Below are 19411 nucleotides of genomic sequence, written 5' to 3'. Positions count from 1 at the left end.
GCTATGGATGAGCACGCGGAATATCAGGCACAGAAAGTCATAACCCCCTTGTTGAGGTGTATGGGTCAGGTGTGATGTCGAGGCAAACGGTGCGGAGATGGTGCCAGCAATTCAGCGATGGACGTCAACAAGTGCAGGACATACCGAGACCTGGACGGACGCGCAATGCCACTACAGACGCAAATGTCAGGAAGGTGGATGACATGATTAAAACTAACCGGCGTATCGCCATCGATGGAGTAGCGGCAGAACTTGGAATCGGACATGAGCGAGCTCACAAGATCATCCACGACATTCTTCGATACAGGAAGGTGTCAGCACGATGGGTGCCCCGCCTACCGACCCCGACACACATGGAACAACGCATGGCGTTCAGCCCGGAACAGCTCGTGCGTTACTATGAATCTGGCAATAATCTTCTGTTCCGGATTGTAACGGGGGATGAAACGTGGGTCCACTATTACACGGACGAATCGAAGGCCGCATCCATGGAGTGGGAACATCCGTCATCACCGGTCCGAAAGAAGTTCAAAAGCACTCCGTCTGCACGTAAAGTGCTACTCACCGTTTTCTGGGACGCCAAAGGAGTTTTGCTGTTGGACTCTCTGGAGGATGCAACCATCAATGCTGCGTGGTACTGTGCCACTCTGTCGAAATTGAAAGAGGTGATTCGGAAAATGGGGCCTGGCCTTCTCAGATATGGCGTTCTGCTGTTGGATGACAATGCGAAACAACATGCGCCGACGGCAACGCAAAACCATATTGCAACTCTTGGTTGGGAGCGCCTACACCATCCGCCTTAAACTCCGGTTCTCGCACGAAGAGTCTGCTTTGAAGAAGACTCTCGGCGGAAGGCGCTTTTGCAGCCATTATGACGTCAAAATAAGTCTTTCAACGGTTCTTCCGTATGCAACGCCCTGATTTTTTCCTGGAAGGCTTTCTGAAGCTTATAATGCGGTATGACGAATGTCTCAATGTACTTGGAAATTATGTAGAAAAATAAATATATGCCTTATCCTTTTTTTCCTTTCGCACACAACTCTGACCACAGTCGACAGGGGAAACTTATTTTCCAAATCCCCCAGTATTTATGACCCGTAGACTCCTCTTATTGTCCGAGTGGCAAAACACAACTATTGTTCAGGAGCACATATTGCCGAAAAAAATATTGAGAGTTATCTAATTTATTCAAAATTTTTGAACTACATTTATGTATTAAATGTATATGTAAAAATCCCAAACTATTGTGATGTACCATGTTGAAGTACCCTCGACGGGCGGATATTGGGGCAGTGGTTCTGACGTTCAGTCGATTGTAAAGTTGGCAAATGCTGTCTACTCGATCCGTTATAGTAGCTTTGTTGGGTCGTGGGTAGACCAATAGCACGAGTCACCTGTAGTCCTATCGTGTCCCACACGCGCTCGACTGCAGACATGTCGGGTGATCGTGCAGGCAAGGAAAGCTGCTGCACGTCTTGAGCAGCACGGTGGGATTCACTGGCAGCATTGGGCGAAAATTATGCTCTAGGAAAATCGCGTCACCTTTCAGCAGAAAGGCATTTTTTTTGGGTCATCAGTCTACTGACTGGTTTGATGCGGCCCGCCACGAATTCCTTTCCTGTGCTAACCTCTTCATCTCAGAGTAGCACTTGCAACCTACGTCCTTAGTTATTTGCTTGACGTATTCCAATCTCTGTCTTCCTCTACAGTTTTTGCCCTCTACAGCTCCCTCTAGTACCATGGAAGTCATTCGCTCATGTCTTAGCAGATGTCCTATCATCCTGTCCCTTCTCCTTATCAGTGTTTTCCACATATTCCTTTCCTCTGCTATTCTGCATAGAACCTCCTCATTCCTTACCTTATCAGTCCACCTAATTTTCAACATTCGTCTATAACACCACATCTCAAATGCTTCGATTCTCTTCTGTTCCGGTTTTCCCACAGTCCATGTTTCACTAGTATACAATGCTGTTCCCCAGACGTACATCCTCAGAAATTTCTTCCTCAAAATAAGGCCGGTATTTGATATTAGTAAACTTCTCTTGGCCAGAAATGCCTTTTTTGCCATAGCGAGTCTGCTTTTGATGTCCTCCTTGCTCCGTCCGTCATTGGTTATATTACTGCCTAGGTAGCAGAATTCCTTAACTTCATTGACTTCGTGACCATCAATCCTGATGTTACGTTTCTCGCTGTTCTCATTTCTACTACTTCTCATTACATCCGTCATTCTCCGATTTACTCTCAAACCATACTGTGTACTCATTAGACTGTTCATTCCGTTCAGCAGATCATTTAATTCTTTTTCACTTTCACTCAGGATAGCAGAAAGGCATATAGAACAATATTGTGCAGGTATGACGATCACAGGAGATGAACGAGGGTTGTAATTTACAGCACGTCTTCTATAAGATCACGGTTCGGACCAATGGGGCCCGGGGGAAAAGAACCGTTCGTAATAGAGCTTACCAAATCTGTGTTGTACATTTGAAAGACTATCACTTGTATGCAGGGAGATACTGATTCTTTGTTGAAAGCAACGTAGAGCCGTTCCATCCATCAGGTTCCTCTGACGTCAACTGCAGTGCCGTGCTCATCGATGGTGTGACATGAGTGAAAGACGAGCAGAAGGTGTGTCCTCGTAATTACATTGACAATAAAAGATTAAGAACACAGCATGTTAACAACTGCGGCGTCAAATTAGTTTTTGTCTGTTCATGGGAATCAATACGATCTACTACCGCTCTCCTGTCGATGGGATGTGCTTGGGGGGCTTCTGTGCAGCGTGGGCGTTCATGTCCTCGTCCACGAATGTGAGAATGCTCACATATTCACTGTTGTCATCATTGTTGCATGATTATCGAGGCACGCTCATCTTAAATTGTACTTCTCTGAAACCATCATCCCGCGACTCGAGAAGCCAGAATCTGACTCGTGTCAAAGCCCCCACGTTGGTGTACGTAGCACGAATGCGTGTCCGTGTTCCGTAGCGCGCTGAGTATTTTGGCAAAGGGCATTCCCTTCCATCTACATCTACATCAGTTTAGATACTCTGCAAGCCACCGTACGGCCCATGGCGGAGACTACCCTGTACAACTAACAGCCATTTCCTTTCCTGTTTCACTCGTAAACAGAATGTGAGAGAAATGATTATCTACACGCTTCCGTATGAGATCTAATTTCTGGTATCTTGATGGTCCTTACGCGCAATGTATGTTGGTGGCAGTAGAATCGTCCTCCAGTCAGCTTCCAATGTTGTTTCTCTAAATTTTCTCAGAAGCGTCCCTCAAGAAAAAAGTCTCCTTCCCTCCAAGGATTCCCATTTGACTTCCCAAAGTATCTCCGTAACGCTTACGTGCTGTCTAAACCTACCGGTAACAAATATAGCAGCCCTCCTCTGATTTGCTTCGTTTTCTTCCTTTAATACAATATGATAAGAATCCCAGACACTACAGCAGTACTCAAAAAAAGGTTACACTAGCATCCTATAAGAGGTCTCCTTTACGGATGAATCACACATTCGTAAAATTCTCCTAATAAACCGAAGTCGACCATTCGTCTTCCCTATCACAGTCGTCACATGTTCGTTCCATTTCATACCGCTCTGGAACGTTACGCCCAGATAAACGACGTTACTGTGTCAAGCGGGTCACTATTAATACTGTATCCGAACATTACGGGTTTGTTTACCCTACTCATTCGCATTAACTCACTTTTTCCTGGCATTCATCACACCTAATAGAAATTTTATCTATGTCATCTTGTATCCTCCTTCAGTCACTAAGCTCCTGTAACTTGCCCCACACCACAATATCATCAGCAAACAGCAATATCAGCATAAAAATATTCATAAGGGGACATGCATATCACCTGATGACCAAACCGTGAACCAGATAGATCATGTATGTATCCAAAAACGTTTTACAAATTGGGTCAAGGACACCAGGTCGTACAGAGGAGCAGACTGTGACACTGATAATTTCCTAGTAATAGCTAAAACGGCGGTAAAATTTAAGAAAGTCACAAAGACAAAGACCAAAATGGTAATCTATAAGGTAAATATGTTAAAGGAGCCAGAAAGAAAGGGACAGTTTGTGACAGAACTAGCTGGGCAGATAAGAAATGTGGAGCAAATGGAGTCTGGTCACATTAACATAAATGAAGACTAGACAAAAATCAAAACCACCCTGAATGAAGCAGCCGCACAAGTTTTGGGGAAACGGAAAAAACCTAACAGGGTATGGTTCAACCAGATATGCGAAAGACAGACTGAGAAAAGAAGGAGAGCTATAAAGGAGTGGTTAGGAAACATGAACAATATACAATTAAAAGAGAACTTCACTCGAAAAAGAAAGAAACATCAACAGTTCTTAGACAGGAAAAAAGAAAGTTTTACAGTGTCATACTTAACGAGGCGGAGAAGGATCTCACTCACCCTAGGACTAGACATATGTATCAAAACGTGAAGAAGTGTACCAAAAAGTACGTAAAGAAAGAACAGTTGATTCAAGATGAAAAGGGAAGAATACCAGTGAATGGCAAAGAGATAGGACAAAGATGGGCAGAACTATTTCTCCCAGCTCCTAAATTTCGAAGACTCAAAAGAACTTATTCCTTTTGAGTCCCCACAAACTGTGGACACAGAAGTGACTACTCCCACTGTATAGGAAATTACACAAATACTGAAAAAATTTAAAAACAACAGAGTGGCCAGGGAAGACCGAATTGTTGCAGAGCTCATAGAAAGTGGAGGACCTGACCTTGTAAGAATCATGAAAACCCTCTTATGGAAGGTCTGGGAGCAAGGAAGTCTCACAGAAGATTGGAAAATGGTCATCATCTGTCCATTACTGAAAAAGAATGACCCCCTGGTATCTGACAGCTATAGGGGAATATCTCTGCTAGATATCAGCTATAAAGTACTCTCTCTAGGCCTCCTAAATAATTTACTACCACTTGCTGAAGAAGCTGTAAGAGACTACGAATGTGGTACAAAAATGGCTCTGAGCACTATGGGACTTAACTTCTGAGGTCATCAGTCCCCTAGAACTTAGAACTACTTAAACCTAACTAACCTAAGGACTTCATACACATCCATGCCTGAGGCAGGATTCGAACCTGCGTGCGACCGTAGCGGTCGCGCGGTTCCAGACTGTAGCGCCGAGAACCACTCGGCCACCTCGGCTGGCTACGAATGTGGGTTTAGACGCAGCAGATGAACAGTGGACAACCTATTTAGCCTACGTCAAACAACGGAGAAATGCTGCGAATGTAACACAGACATGCACATGCTCTTCATTGACTTCAAAAATGCGTATGACAGCGTACAGAAGGGTACTACAATCAGAATACTAAAGGAATTTAAGTTTCCATCTAAAATAATCCGCTTGGTGACAATGTGTCTCGAACAAACACTTTGTAAAGGGCATACAAGTACCGGTCTATCAGAACAGTTCGAAGACCGAACCGTCCTCAGACAGGGAGACGCCCTCTCCGCTATATTATTCAACCTTGTACCAGAAAAAATAGAACTGCAATTTATGAAAACCGACCCCACTGGAATACCCCTAGACAACATGTCAATTACTGGACTGGCATATGCGGGTGATATAATCCTAATCCGTGATAGTAGGGAAGAGCTCAGAAGAATGGCAGGCTCGTACTGCAAGATTGCCAGTAGGGCAGGCCTGCAAGTCAGTGAAGATAAGACAGAATACATGGTCCTGAGCAAGTCAGCGAGAGATGGGGAACCGCCCACGGTGGACAGTCTCCGATTCAAAAGGTCAATACTTTCAAATAAGTTGGTAGTCCCCGCAGTGATCAGAACCACTGTGAAACTGAAATAAATGCTAGAATTGTCGGAGGCAACAGAGCATACTTTAGCCTTCAGGATTTGCTGAAGAAAAGATGCCTGTCAAGACGTTTTAAGATCAGGCTGCACCAAAGTATGATTATGCCAGTGGTTATGTACGGTTGTGAAAGCCTCGCCTTTAGCAGAACAGATGAATAGAAACTACTTGTTTTCGAAAGAGAAATCCCTGCGAAAAATATATGGTCCTGTGTTAGATTCTCAAACAGGGGAATGGAGAATTTGAAAAAAAAAATCAAAAGCGCTTTACTCACAGCCTAACATTATAAAAAGAACACTATAAAGAGAATAAGAAGAAGAAGGTTGACCTGTGGTGGACATGTAGCAAGAATGAACGAAGGGAGGATACCCCATGATGCGTTTCTGGGAGCTGTAGCTTGAATCAGGTACCGGGGACAATCGCGGACAAGATGTAAGGACAATATTGACAAGGACACCGAGGACATGGGAATAGGAGCAGGCGAGTGGTGGCAGGAGGCTCGCCTCGGGAACGATGGAGGAGGAGTGTGGAGCAGGCATGTGGTCACTAGGGCCCAAGCCACGGATAAGTAAAGTAAAATGTAGAGAACAGCAGCTGTCCTACCACACACGCCTGTGGCATCCCTGACGATACCGTCGTCTCGCCGTCGAGGCCAACATACTACGTTCTAAAACTTAAGAAGTCTTCAAGCCACTCACAGATCTGTGGACCTATTTTACGTGTTCGTATCTTCGCTGACAGGGTGGACATGGATGTAGCTACTTAATTGCACCATCTGCTGGCGGATGACGTTAGAACCACTGTCAGCATATCTACCATCCACGGGTGTCATAACCTGTCGTCGGGTAGAAATCGACATCTTGTTCATAGGTGTTCTAATTTACCCTCTGGCAATGTATTTCAAAAGCTGCTACTGGTGATCCTGTGATGTTGGGATACTACATCAAGTTCTTAAAATCAAACTGATCCTCCACTCCACGGAAAATATGAATATCTACCAGTCGGGTGAGTGCAATAAAAGGAAAGCTGTACGTCACTCGAAGTTGCGGTGGTAACACTAGTTTCGGTAGTATTGATGTTATGCATTTTCAAACAGAACAACTGCAGTAAAATATTTTAGAAATTTTGTTAGTCTCATCGGTTTTATCTTAGCCTTTAATGGAGAGGTTCCAAATATAACAGAACCTGAGGTCACAAAAGTCACGGGATCCCTTCTAAGATCTTGCCGGACCTCCTTTTGCCTGGTGTAGTGCAGCAATTCGACGTGGCTTCTACTCAACAAGTCGTTGTAAATCTTCTGCAGAAACAATGAGCCATGCTGCCCCTACGGCCATCCATAACTGAGAAAGCGGTGCCGGTGCAGGATTTTCTGCACTAATTGACCTCTGATTACGTACCAAAATGTTTTATGGGATTTACGATCTGGGCGGGCAAATCATTTGCTCGAATCGTCCAGAGTGTTCTTCAAGCTAATCGCGAACAATTGTGGCCTGGCGACATGGCGCATTGTCATCCACAGAACCTCCATTGTTGTTCATAGAAATGAAGCCAGCAAAAACGGTCTCCACGTAGCCGAACATAAGCACTTTCAGTTAATGGTCGGTTCAGTCGGACTACAAGACCCAGTCCATTCCATGTAAACACAACCCGACCGTTATAGGGCCATTACCGACTTCCACAGTGCTTTTTGATACCTTGGGTCCATGAGGTCTGCGCCGTACTCGTACTCTACCTTTAGCCCTTACCAACTGAAATCGGGATTCACCTGCAGAGGCCAACGTTTTACAGTCGTCTATGGTCCATCCGATACCGATACCATCCCAGGAGAAGCTCTGTAGGCGTTGTGCTGTTAAAAAATACACTCGCGTCGGTCGTCTACTGCCGTAGCCTCTTAATGCCAGATATCTTTGGTCGTCGTACGTCTCACATTGATTTCTGCTGTTATTTCACTCAGTGTTGCTTGTCTGTTACCACTGACAACTGCCCACAAACGTGGCTGCTCTCGGCGGTTAAGTGAAGGCCGTCGGCCATTGCGTTGCCCTTGTTGAGAGCTAATGCCTCACTTTTGGTATACTCGCACTCTCTTGAAAATGAGAATCTCGCAGTATGGAACTCCCTAACGATTTCCGAAATGTAGTGTCCCATGCGTCTGGCTCCAAGTACCACTCTACTTTCAAAGTCTATTAATTCCCGTCGTGTGGCCATAACCACGTGCGACACTTTTTTAAGAGAATCACCTAAATACAAGTGACAGCATCGCCAATGCACTGCCGTTTTCTGTCTTGTGTACTTAATACTGCCGACGTCTGTGGTTCAAATGGCTCTGAGCACTATGGGACTCAACTGCTGAGGTCATTAGTCCCCTAGAACTTAGAACTAGTTAAACCTAACTAACCTAAGGACAACACAATCATCCATGCCCGAGGCAGGATTCGAACCTGCGACCGTAGCGGTCTTGCGGTTCCAGACTGCAGCGCCTTTAACCGCACGGCCACTTCGGCCGGCCGACGTCTGTATATGTGCATATCGGTATCCCATGATTACGGTCAACTGAGTGCAATGTCTGTACCGCTTTTGGCAAAAAAAGGAAGTAACACGTGAACAGTAGTGGCAGTGTCTTGTACGTCGCTGTCAGTACAACACCGGTGCAGGAGTTAGAGACGTTCATGAATTAGTCCCCGCGCGGATAAGAAGTTGCATAGCTGCCAGCGAAAGTTGCGAGTATTGCGCTAGTCAAAAATTCATGCCCCGGTAGCCTCCACCCAGCGCGCCCTGACGCTGGCACAGCAGCTGTCGGGCTCACAGAAGGCTCAGAGTTTCAGATCTCCCTTCTCGTGTTTTTGCCGTTTATCGATTAGAACTCTACCTACCACCTGGCGTCGTGGTTTTAATTCCGTTTTAACTCCATAAAATATAATAATCGATAAACTGAAGTGCAGTTACATAAATGTGAACAAAATCTTCCGCAATCGCTGTTAATAAAGAAGTCATGACCGGTTTCGCATCAGTGGAGAAGATTGTTCAGGTTACCAATGAGAACTCACGGTTCCTTTTTTTTCCAAATAGTCATGGTGTGGCAAAGTAAATTTGTGGTAAGGTCTTATGGGACCAAACTGCTGAGGTCATCTGTCCCAAAGCTTGAACACAGCTTAATTTAACTTAAACTGACTTACGCTGGCAAAGTAAATGCTAAGAGCCAAGTCCCATCGTTCATCGTCAGGGTGAAGCTAAAAGCGGTTGTCTAACAAAAGTCACGACAAATAGTAACATGTCCCGTTAGTTAAAAACGATTAAAAATTTTAAAATAAAAGTGAATACACCCCTGAATAAAACCTTGCTAGTAACATCAAATTTTTTGAATGCTACGTTGCACTATTATTTGGAGTCAGCAATAGTATATCGTTTCCATAGTACTGCAGAGCACATACTGAAATCTGTTTCTAAAAAATGTCAGTTAGTAAAAAACGAAGACTTACGCAAACAAAAGTCACGACAAAGAATAACATGTCCTGTAGGGATGCAACAGTTAGGTGGGTAAACTATCACCTACTTATACAACAAAATTTCGCATTAAGAGTAGTTTCGTGGAAGTTTTGTAGTGACGAATAAATTGTTAAGTGTAATCCCTTTACTTTGATAGGGCAGCACTTGCAAATTTGGCCTGTGTCATGTAAATAGTGTGGCGTTCACTGCGTTATTCAGTGGTTGGTATTTAAGTAATTTGTAAATGAAAATGATAATCTTATTTTATTACATTGAGTAATTACTAAATTATTTTTCTCCCGGCTAAAGATTTAGTCAAGTTGCTAAAGAACTCCAAGTTAACGTTGTATTAAAGTGTTGTCTGTAAGTTGTGTAAGTGTCACTAAATCAAAGTTCATACAACAGATTGTATACGACTATTGATTATGATGGAAGCAGTTATCTTCAGCAAAATGATCATTAAAACCACCGAATATCAGCCGCGCACAACACTGACGTATGTTACCTGAAACAATATTCTTCGCAACTCGTGCGTAATTAATTTAGGGTCCACAGATCAGCTAGAAAAGTTTCTTATAAGGATCGTGCTATGAGCACTGTCTTTAAAGAAGCAATCTGATTCGAATCATTTTCATTAAAATGAGTTTGGACCACAAGTGCACATTTATTTTTACACATTTGTATTACGTTCGGCATTTATGTCTGCAGAGTTGCGTAATTTGAATTTGCCTCTGAGATAATTGTTAAGATGGCGGCAGACAATTGATAGAGACTTTCTATTGTTAGACCAAATAAGTAAGTATTTGAAATGCTTATTAAACTCTATAAACTCTATTTTCGTATTGTGCACTATTTAGACTTCATCAAGCAAACATTTGATTTGTTTCTAAGGAAAACACAGACAAATACGCGATACAAATCGCTATCATCAATGGCAGCGCTCCTTGCAGCGGAAAGAAATAATTAACACAGATAATGCTTACTGAGAGAGGAATTAAAGATACAAATAATTATTCACTCATATTTATAATAATAGTGAACTCTATTCTCAAGTAATAATTAACAAATAATTACAATTTCTTAACAGACCTCAGTTTGATATGCGTCCGCAACCTACAAAAGCCAACCAACAAAAGGTAAAAACAAAGGAAGACAAACGCAGATCATAAAAGGAATTTACAATTATCATTGTTTTTGTATGATACACAAAGACAAACGCAGATCATAAAAGGAATTTACAATTATCATTGTCTTTGTATGATACACATCGATAAGTCCAATTACATCATAGAATATTATATAAATAATTTTTATCATGGTTTGACTATTTTTTTCATATGTCGAATAGATAATGTTTATAACTGTTACAAGCATAATTTCCTCTCGTCGCACTGTAGCTAAAATTTATCTTGTGGATGTTACAATGGCCACTTAAAGTTGACTCTAAGTGCGAGTTGTTACTGATTTCTTCAACCTAACTCAAAGTTTTTTTCCTGTCTGGCTTGTATATCTGGAATCACAATCGTCTCACGCGAGCAATGCAGACATGACTTAAAGATATCCTGCTTTGTCTCCTCCCTATGCCTAAATTTTAGGCCATTATTCTTTGGGCCTTCCCCATGAATCATGGACCTTGCCGTTAGTGGGAACGCTTACGTGCCTCGGAGATACAGATAGCCGTACCGTAAATGCAACCTTAATGGGGGAGTATATGCTGAGAGGCAGCTGCCTTGTCAATAGTGGCAGGGGCCACAGTGCGAATGATTGGCTGATCTGGCCTTGTAACATTAACCAAACGGCCTTGCTGTGTTCGTACTACGAACGGCTGAAAGCAAGGGGAAACTATAGCCGTAATTTTTCCCGATGGCATGCAGCTCTACTGTATGGGTATGGGTAAAATATTCCGGAGGTAAAATAGTCCCCCATTCGGATGTCCGGGCGGGGAAAAATCAGGAGGAAGCCTTTATCAAAAGAAACAAAACTAGCGCTCTACGGTTCGGAGCGTGAAATGTCAGATCTTGGGCAGGTAAGTCAGAAAATTTAAAAAAGGGAACGAATACGTAAAAGTTAGATATAGTGGGAATTAGTGAAGTTCGGTGGTAGGTTCAAAAAATTGTTCAAATGGCTCTGAGCACTATGGGACTTAACATCTGTGGTTATTTGTCCCCTAGAACTTTTTTTTAAAAAAGATCTTTATTCAAATCATTATAATTATACAAATTAACCTACTACCTAAGTACATTATTAGGTCCTATTTCTATTAAAATTTACATTCTGCAGCTTTTACTTTCTAACACTACAGGTTGATACTATAATGCTTTCACCACTTTGAGGACTATTGTACTGTTATTTACTACGCATGTTGTTATGATTATTGGATTGAATTTTCTACTACTATCAGACTTTGACGCTACTTATAACAAGTTACTATGACTACTCTACCTGCAGCGTCACCGGTGTGCCAGAAGATACAAAGCTAATTTTGCTGGCCTTTCCCACTGAGCTAATCCCAGTGGGAGTGCCCCTGGCTCCGGGCTGGCCGATGACATGGTCGCTGCAGTTCTATGCTAATCTAATTATCCTAATTCTGAGCCTATAACTGATCTATCTCTATATCTACTTTCATGATCGGTGCGTTGTCAAGTCCGGTGATGATGTACTTCTCCCCCCCCCCCCCCAACCTAGTCCTAAAACGTGGTGGGTTCCAGCCGTGAGGCGGCTGGCCAAGTCCATGTCCTGGCGGAACAGGGAGGGTGTGCAGAGTCTAAGTCTGGTGTTTATTCATTAATTGTTTCTCAGGTATTCTTTGAGGACTTTGCTTGAGATCGCATCTGCTAGTTTATTCAGGACATTAAATGTGTCCTCTTGCCTGAGCAGGTGGTGCGTGTCGTTGTTTGGTAGTTGTTCCCTAAGTTGTTGTGCAGCATCATCGAAGAGGGGGCGCTCGTACACCACATGGTCTGGGGTGCCCTGCACTGCTCCACAGTCACACGCTGGTGTGGCCCTCTTCCCAAACCGACACAGATATGTCGGGTAGGGTCCGTGTCCAGTAAGAAAGAGCAGCAGGCCTCTAGTTGGTTTGATATACATAAGTTTTAAGCGTTCCTCTAAGTTTGTAAGCAGCTCATGTGTTCTTCACCCTGTCTCATCGTTATTCCAAAGATTCTGCCATAATTCAATCCCCCTTATTTTAATGCTTGGTTTATCTCCTACGCATACCCCCATAATTTCTTCTATTTTTTCTCTTCTGTCCTTCTTCACCCAGTGCCAGGTGGTCTGTTCCCCGTATTTTTATGTCGAATGGGCATAACCCCATTAGTACTAAAAGTGTCTCTCCCGGAGTTGTTCTATATGCGCCTACTGAACGTAGAAGCATATTTCGCTGCACTCTTCTTACGGCCATGGCAGGCATGACCCTCTTTAGCCTGTGTGCCCAGACTGCTGACTTGTATCCTACTATGGATGTAAGAATGCTGTTGTGATACAATTCGATTAGATCAGGTGGGAGATTGAATCTTTTGTGTCCAATTCCGATTAAGTTGTTTAGTACTGTTAGTGATCTCTGTGTTACCGTGTCAATATATGATGCATAGTTCCACCTCTCGTCGACAATTACACCTAGGTATCGGGCTTCACGGCGCCTGAGAACCGGCATGCCGTTGATTATGACTGTTGCGTTTGTTAGTAGCTGACCTCTGAGTAATAGGTAAGTGGACTTGTTAGGTCCCCTAGAACTTAAAACTACTTAAACCTAACTAACCTAAGGACATCACACACATCCATGCCCGAGGCAGGATTCGAACCTGCGACCGTAGCGGTCTCGCTTTTCCTGACTGAAGCGCCTAGAACCGCTCGGCCACACCGGCAGGCTCGGGGGTAGGAGGAACTGGACTTCTGGTCAGGTGAATACAGATTTATAAATACAAAATCAAATAGGGGTAATGCATGAGTATGTTCAATAATGAATAACAAAATAGGAATACTGAAAAGCTACTATAAAGGCATAGCGAACGCATTATTGTAGCCATGAGAGACATGAAGCCCACACTCACCACACTAGTACAAGTTTAAATGCCAACTAGGTCCAAGGATGAGGAGCATTTGAGGAAATGTATGATCAGATGAAAAGAAATTATTCAGACAGTTAAGGGAGACGAACATTTAATACTCATGGGGGACTGGAATTCGACAGTAGAAAAAGGAAGAGAAGGAAAAGTAATAGGTGAACATTGACTAGGGGAAAGAAATGAAAGAGAAAGCCGTTTGGTAGAATTTTGCAAAGAGCATAGCTTAAGCATAGCTATCACTTGGTTTAAGAGTCATGAAAGATGGTTGTATACGTGAAAAAGACACCGAAAAACTTCAGATTGATTACTTAATGACAAGACAGATTTCGGAACCAGGTTTTAATCTATAAGAAATTTCCAGGGGCAGGTATTGGCGCCAACCACAGTTTGTTGGGTATGAAGTGCAGATTAAAACTGATGAAACAATAAACAGGCGGGAATTTAAGAAGGTGCGACCTAGGATAAACTGAAAGAACCAGAGGTTGTAAAGAGTTTCGGCACGTTATGGAACCACTGACAAGGATAGTGGAAAGGAACACAGCTGAATAAGATTGGGTAGCCCTGAGAAACGAAATAGTGAAGACAGCAGAAGATCAAGTAAGTAAAAAGACGAGGCCTAGCAGAAGTCATTGGGTAACAGAAGAGATATTGATAGGAGAAAATATAAAAATACAATAAATGAGGCAGGCTATAGGAATGGAAAAGTCTAAAAAAGTGAGACAGACAAGAAGTGCAAAATGACTAAGCAGGAATAGCTAGAGGACAAACGTAATGACGTATAAGCATATACTGCTAGTGCTAAGATAGATGCTGCAAAGAGGAAAATTAAAGAGACCTTGGGAGAAAAGAGAACAACCTTCATAAATATCAAGAGCTAAGATGGAAAACCAATTCTAAGCAAAGGAGGGAAAGCAGAAAGGTGGAAGGAGTATATAGAGTTCTATACAAGGGAGATGTACTTGGGGTCATTATTATGGAAATGGAAGATGACGCAGATGAATATGACAAGAGAGAGAAGATAATGCGCGAGACTTTGACAAAGCATGAAGAATTTGACAAAGCACTGAAAGACCTAAGTCGAAACAAGGCTCCGGGAGTAGACAACATTTAGTTAGAGCTATTGGGTGTGGCCGAGCGGTTCTAGGAACTTCAGTCTGGAACCGCGTGACCGCTACGGTCGCAGGTTCGAATCCTGCATCGGGCATGGATGTGTGTGATGTCCTTAGGTTAGTTAGGTTTTGATAGTTGTAAGTTATAGGGGACTGATGACCTCAGCTGTTAAGTCCCATAGTGCTCAGAGCCATTTGAACCATTTAGAGCTACTGATAGTCTTGGGAGACTTCTGGTCAGGTGAATACAGATTTATAAATACAAAATCAAACAGGGATAATGCAGGAGTATGTTCAATGATGAGTAACAAAATAGGCCGTAGAAGCATACAGGGTGGTCAACTGATAGTGACCGGACCAAATATCTCACGAAATAAGTATCGAACGAAAGAACTACAAAGAACGAATCTCGTCTAGCTTGAAGGGGAAAACCAGATGGCGCTATGTTTGGACCGCTAGATGACGCTGCCATAGGTCAAACGGATAATAACTGCGTTTTTTTTAAAAATAGGAATCCCCATTTACTATTAGATATTCGTGTCGTACGCAAAGAAATATGAATCTTTTAGTTGGACCACTTTTTTCGCTTTGTGATAGATGGCACTGTAATATAATCGTGCAAGTACGTGGTATCACGTAACATTCCGCCAGTGCGGACGGTATTTGCTTCGTGATACATTACCCGTGTTACAATGGACCGTTTACCAATTGCGGAAGAGGTCAATATCGTGTTGATGTATAGGTGTTGAGATCAAAATGCCCTACGGGCGAGTGCAATATATGCTGCTCGGTATCCTGGACGATATCATCCAGCCGGCCGAAGTGGCCGCGCGGTTCTGGCGCTGCAGTCCGGAACCGCGAGACCGCTACGGTCGCAGGTTCGAATCCTGCCTCGGGCATGGATGTGTGTGATATCCTTAGGTTAGTTAGGTTTAACTAGTTCTAAGTTCTAGGGGACTAATGACCTCAGCAGTTGAGTCCCATAGTGCTCAGAGCCATTTGAACCATTTTTTCGATATCATCCAAGTTCCGGACCGTTCGCCGGATAGTTACGTTATTTAAGGAAACAGAAAGTGTTTAGCTACATGTGAACGTAAACCAGGACCTACAACAAATGATGATGCCCAAGTAGGCGTTTTAGCTGCTGTCGCGGTTAATCCGCACATCAGTAGCGAACTGTGCGAGTGTGGGAAATCTCAAAAACGTCGGTGTTGAGAAAGCTACATCAAAATCGATTGCACCCGTACCATATTTCTAAGGACCAGGAATTGCATGGCGACGACTTTGAACGTCTTGTACAGCTCTGCCACTGGGCACAAGAGAAATTACGGGACGATGACAGATTATTTGCACGCGTTCTATTTAGCGACGAAGCGTCATTCACCAAGAGCGGTAACGTAAACCGGCATAATATACACTACTGGGCAACGGAAAATTCACGATGGCTGCGACAAGTGTAACATCAGTGACCTTGGCGGGTTAATGTTGGGTACTGCATTATGGGAGGAAGGATAATTAATCCCTATTTTATGGATGGCAATCTAAATGGTGCAACGTATGCTTATTTCCTATGCAATGTTCTACCGATGTAACTACAAGATGTTTCACTGCATGACAGTGGAGTGGTCGTCGAAGCACCATACCATGGCCCGCACCTTCACCGGCTCTGACGTCTCCGCATTTCTTTCAGTGGGGACAGTTGAAGGATATTTGCTATCGCCATCCACCGACAACGGCTGACAACATGCGTCAGCGCATTGTCAATGCATGTGAGAACATTACGGAAGGCGAACTGCTCGATGTTGAGAGGAATGTCGCTACTCGTATTGCCAAATGCATTGAGATTGACGGGCATCATTTAGAGCATTTATTGCATTAATGTGGTATTTACAGGTAATCACGCTGTAACAACATGCGTCCTCAGAAATGATAAGTTCACAAAGGTACATGTATCGCATTGGAATTACGGAAATAAAATGTTCAAACGTACCAACGTTCTGTATTTTAATTTAAAAAATCTACCTGTTACCAACTGTTCGTCTAAATGTGTGAACCATATGTTTGTGACTATTACAGCACCATCTATCACAAAGCGAAAAACGTGGTCCAACTAAAACATTCATATTTCTTTACGTACTACTCGAATATGTAATAAAAATGGTGGCTCCTATTTTAAAAAACGCAGTTGATATCCGTTTGACCTATGGCAGCGCCATCTAGCGGGGCAAACATAGCGCCATCTGGTGTCCCCCTTCAAGCTAGACGAGTTTCGTTCTTTGTAGTTTTTTCGTTTGACGCTTATTTCGTGAGAAATTTGGCCCGGTCACGATCAATGGACCACCCTGTATATCACTAGTGGTAAACAGATGCTGAAAACAGGAAAATTGAAGAGACCTTGGGAGAAAAGAGAACAAAGTTTATGAATATCAAGAGCTCAGATGCAAAACCAGTCCAAGCCAAGGAGGGAATGCAGAAAGATATAAGGAGTGTACCGATAGTCTATACAAAGGCGATCTAGTTGAGGGTATTAGTATGGAAATGGAAGAGGACGTGGTATCTTCCATTTGGTGAGCAAGATCTATGCGACAGGCGAAATATGCTCAGACTCTAAGAAGAATATAATAATTTCAGTTCCAGAGAATGCAGGTACTGACAGGTGTGTATACTACTGGGCTATCAGTTTAATGAGGCATGATTGCAAAATACTAACACAAATCGATTACAGAAGAATGGAAAAACTTGCAGAGCCCGACCTCCGGGTGGATCAATTCGGTTTCCGGAGAAATGTGGTAACGCGCAAGGCAACACTGACCCTAAGACTTCTCATGGAGGATAGGATAAGGAAAGGTAAAACTACGATTATAGCATTTGCACACTTAGAGAAAGCTTGTCTGGAATACTCTCCAATTCTAAAGGTGTCAGTTTTATAACACAGGTGGTGAAAGGTTATTTACAATTTCTACAGAAACCAGATGGCAGTTATAAGAGTCGAGAAGCACGAAAGGGACGCAGTGGTTGAGAAGGAAGTGAGACAGGGTTGTAACATATCCCCGAGATTGTTCAATCTGTATACTGAGCAAGCGTAAAAGAAACAAAAGAAAAATGTGAGCAGGAATTAAAGTAGAGGGAAAAGAAACTAAATCTTACAGGTTTGCTGATGACATTGTAATTCTGTCAGAGACAGCAAATGACTTGAAAGAGCAGTTGATCGGAATGCACAGTATCTTGAAAGGAGGATATAAGATGAATATAAACAAAAGCAAAACGATGGTAATGAAATGATGTCGAATAAAATCAGGTGATGCTAGGGGAACTACATCGGGAAATGAGACACTTAGAGTAGTAAATGTGTTTTGCTATATGGAAAGCAAAATAGCTGATCATAGATATAAAATGCAGGCTAACGATGGAAAGAAATGCATTTCTGAAGAATAGAAATTTGTTAACATCGAGTATAGATTTAAGCCTCAGAGAGTATTTTATGAAGTGTAGCCATACATGGAAGTGAAAAATGGATGAAAACAGTTGGAGAGAATACAAGCTTTTAAAATGTAGAACTACAGAAGAATGCTGAAGATTAGACGGGTAGATTACGTAATTAATGAGGAGGTACTCAATATATTTGGGGAGAAGGAAATTTGTGGTATAGACTGACTAAGAAAAGGGATCGGTTGACTGGACACATTCTGAGGCATGGATGGATCACCAATTTAGAACTTGAGGGAAGCGTGCGTCATAAGAATCGTAGAGGGATACCAAGAGATGAATACCGTACGTAGATTCAGAAGGATGTAGGTTGCAGTAGTTATTCGGTGATGAAGAGGCTTGCCCAGGCTAGAGTTGCATGGAGAGCTGCATCAGGCCAGTCTTTTCAAATGTTAATTTGACGATGCCACTATAGCTGCAGTACATTAGGACTTTGTTTTTATGAAACAGATCTGATGATGGTCATTATAGACCGAAACCGGTAATCTGTTAACAAATAGTTTGTGACCATAGACGTAAAGTAAGGGAAACTTATTGCATATACGGGTCACTGTTTTATTCGCTACAATGTCGCAGCTTGTGAGTCCACTCTTATTATTCCCTCTTGGCTGTTGTACATATTGTATAAGGTCCATCTCTCCCTAAAGCTTACCCCTACTTTTCTCAGCATTTCGAACATTTCGCACCATTTTACATTGTCGAACGCTTTTCCTTGGTCGACAAATCTTATGAACGTGTCTTGATTTTTCTTTAGTTCTGCTTCCATTATTAACTGCAACGTCAGAATTTCCTCTCACGTGCCTTAACCTTTCCTAAAGTCAAACTGATCGTCATATAGCGCATCCTCAATTTTCTTTTCCATTCTTCTGTGTCTAGCTCTTGTAAGCAACTTGGATGCATGAGCTGTTAAGCCGATTGTACGGTAATTCTCGCACTTGTTAGCGCTTGCCATCTTCGGAATTGTGTGGATGATGCATTTCCGAAAGTCAGATGTTATGTCACCAGACTCATACATTCTACACACCAACGTGGCACTACCCCAACGATTTTAGGAATTCTGATAGATGTTACCTATCCCTTCTGCCTTATTAGATCTTAAGTCCTCCAAAGCTCTTCTAAATCGACTCCTGTTTCTTCTTCCATCACGTCAGACATATCTTCCCCCTCACAGAGGATTTTATTGTTCTCTTTCCACCTATCCGCTCTCTCGTCTTCATTTAACAGTGGAATTACCGTTGCGCTATTAATGTTACCTCCCTTGCTTTTAATGTCACCGAAGGTTGTTTTGACTTTCCTGTATGCCGGGTCTGCCCTTCCTTTTTCGATGCCTTCACATCCCCCTCCAGCCATTTCGTCTTAGCTTCCCTGCACTTCCTATTTATTTCATCCCTCAGCGAGTCATATTCCTCTATTTCTGAGT

The sequence above is a fragment of the Schistocerca nitens genome, chromosome 8 (genome assembly GCF_023898315.1).
Source record: "Schistocerca nitens isolate TAMUIC-IGC-003100 chromosome 8, iqSchNite1.1, whole genome shotgun sequence".
Classification (NCBI taxonomy): Eukaryota; Metazoa; Arthropoda; class Insecta; order Orthoptera; family Acrididae; genus Schistocerca; species Schistocerca nitens.
Note: the sequence above shows the minus strand (reverse complement) of the source record.